The sequence below is a fragment of the Agelaius tricolor genome, unplaced genomic scaffold, assembly GCF_023055355.1.
Source record: "Agelaius tricolor isolate 1412-34295 unplaced genomic scaffold, bAgeTri1.0.p SCAF_9, whole genome shotgun sequence".
NCBI lineage: Eukaryota > Metazoa > Chordata > Aves > Passeriformes > Icteridae > Agelaius > Agelaius tricolor.
In genome coordinates this window covers 43,510,058-43,512,924 of record NW_027269269.1, presented here as the reverse complement: position 1 = coordinate 43,512,924, position 2,867 = coordinate 43,510,058, and positions in this window count along the sequence as shown.

Genomic DNA, 2,867 nt, shown 5'->3' with positions numbered 1-2,867 from the left:
TTAGCCCTATGGGCAGAATCTGAGAGTTGTGGTGCAGGAAGATGCCCCTTTAAAAAGTGAGGTTCTCTTGCCTGAGCAAGTTCAAAATCCAGGAGAGGTGGGAGTGCTCTTGGAAAGGTTGAGCTGGTGGAGCTGGGAGCAGAGAAGATCCTCTCCAGAACTGTAGGTACGTGGCTGGGCAGTCACTGCTCAATACACTAAATTTAGGCTGTGTTAGCAGGTTTATACTTATGGGGTGAAATGGCTGCCAAGGGGAACTGTAGATGTCCCTGGAAATCCATGTTTTAGCCCCTTTAGCTGCCCTTGGTCTGCCCAGTGCCTGTGACCGTCCCACTTCTTGCTCTGCAGCCTCCATGCCATGCTGGTGGGACATCTGAAATCTGGAATCTGGACTGGACTTCCCTGGGAAATGCACATTTCTTATTTTTTCTTTTTTTTAGCTCCCAATAAAGAAAATTTAGGGATGGGGGTCATTAAAACACTCCAGTTATTTCATGCACCTGCTCAAAAGCTCAAGCCTCCAATATAAATCAGCTGTGCACTGTGGCTGTTTGCCTACAGAGGTCTGAAAGTTGTTTCCTCCTCTCAGTGTCTTTGGAAACCTCCAGTGGCATTGGGGTGGTTGGGACCAGCCTTGAATGCCTGAATTGCAGTCCAGTGGTGGCCAGGGCTGGTCCAGCCTTGATTCAGGTGAGCTGGGGCTCAGGAATTTGGTACCTATAGACAAGCAGTGTTTATAGGAGTTTGAGGTTTACAGAAATGAGTGAAGTATCTGCAGAACTGTGCTGCACTTTCCCTGCTGGCTCTTTGGAGCTGTTGTTTAAAACCATCAGTCAAATCAGGGTTCCTCTCTTCCCCCCTACCTGTTTTCCCACCTTGCTTCCCTCAAAACTCCATTGGAATTTTTGCCCCTCTCATCAAAACTGATGGGGGGTTTGTGGGGGGGCTTTGTATAAAGAAAGGTGTCACTGTTTATTACTGAATAAATAATTTAATGTGAATTTTATTGTTATATTTTTTATGTAGCATTTTCAGTTTGATCTGTATTTCTCAACAATTAGCTAATTCTTTCTTTTTATTCTTATGCAACTGAAGAACTCATAAATCTCTTTGTAAATTTCTGCATCCTGAGATTCTATTATTTGCATGAGATAAATTTTTAGAGCCAAGGATTTGTCTTCTGTTGAAAACGTTGTAAAACAAGTGATCTAGACTGGTTCTGTACTAAATTAAACAGTGAAAGCCTTGCATTGGAAGGGATTTTAAGCAGAGATTTCATGAAGGCACAGGCTTCCCTTCTCAGACCCTGTCAAGTGCTTATGCCACAATGTCCTCTTTAATTCTTAACAGCTTTTTTTAAATTACATTAACGCCATTTTACAATCAGACCTAGTGGAATCACAACCTGAGACTCCTTAGTGTAAGACCCTTTTTTAATTTTATCATTTCCTGGCAGTTTTGACAGTCATCAGGCGGAGATTTTCCATGCAATTTATTTACCTCAAATTGATTTTTTTTGGCAAAGTTCAGTAATTCCCTCTAAGGAGGTAACTGCCCTTGCTAAAATTATTTTACAACTGTTTAATTAAGAAGTGTTTGCATGTCTGTCCTCTGGCTCGAGGGCTGAAGGTTTGGTGTTTTGGTCACAGATACATCATTTACTGCTCCAGCAGTGGGGGGAAAAAAAAACCTCCAAGCTTTGGCCAAGCACTCAGCTTTTGAAAAATTGCCACTTGCACGCAATCAGCAGGGAGCTGTTAAGAATTTAGTTGCAAAACCCTCTGAAGATCCTGACCATATGGGATGTGCTCTGTTTCAGAGCACAGGGAGATGAGCAGGGTTCTTCCCATCCGTCCTGCCCCAGAGCAGACAGCGAGCGGGACTCTGTGCAGAGTCACTGTGTTCTTCCTTCTCAGGCTGTGAGGAAGGGATGGAGAGAGCTGGCAGCCAAAAACTCCAGGAGAAGGAGCCCAGGAAAGGGAGGGAGAGGGTTCAAAAATCTTTGTGTTTGAGAGAATGGGATTGAGAGCTCCTGGGACAGGACCAATCTCAATACTGGAGATGAAGATGGGATGCGGACTGCTGGAAAATAAGCAAATAATGCCTCGTGATGAATGATCTACAGTGGGATGTGGCAGCTATCAAAAAATACCAGAATAATGTGGGGACTTAGAAATTTGGAAGGAAAACGCAGGATAAACATTGCAGAAAATGTCTTTCTTTGAAGTAAGGTGTGATTTAGTCAGTGAGAAGAGGCATGGGATCCCCCTTTGCTTTAAGACAACCACCCAGAGAGAAATGTACTTTAGGAAGGAGGAGGGTGTTAAGCTGGGAAATGAGATACCTGAAATGCTTTTTCTTCTCCCTGTAACTTCTGCTCCAGCTGCATTGCCCCACACCTGGCTTGCCAGGTGCTCACAGGGGTTATTTCTATGCTCTCATTGCATCAAGAAATGAAAGCAGGGGAAGCGATACATTTTGTGACTGATTTTATTAATGAAGATCCATGTCCTCCATTAATGTGAATCACTGGCGCTCTGCTGGTTTTATTGAATTTAACACCCGTGGAGAATCTTATCAGTTACATCCGGATAAATCATGTTTTGGGTGTTATCAGCTGGAAACTGGGTCCCAGATGGGTGCATGGGACTCTCCCTTGGAGCCAGGGTCTGACTGGGTGACTCCAGGGGCGCTCAGCCCACCTGGAGCAGGGGAAGGTCACAAAAAAGGAGAGGAGTGGGACTGGCCTCTGTGCTGGAGGAGCAGAGAAGCGTGGCCTGGGGCTGTGGCTGGGTGTCCCTGGTGGGACAGGGGTGTCACCAGCCTGTCCTGGACATTGCAGGCGTGGTGGGGCTGGCCATCCCAGC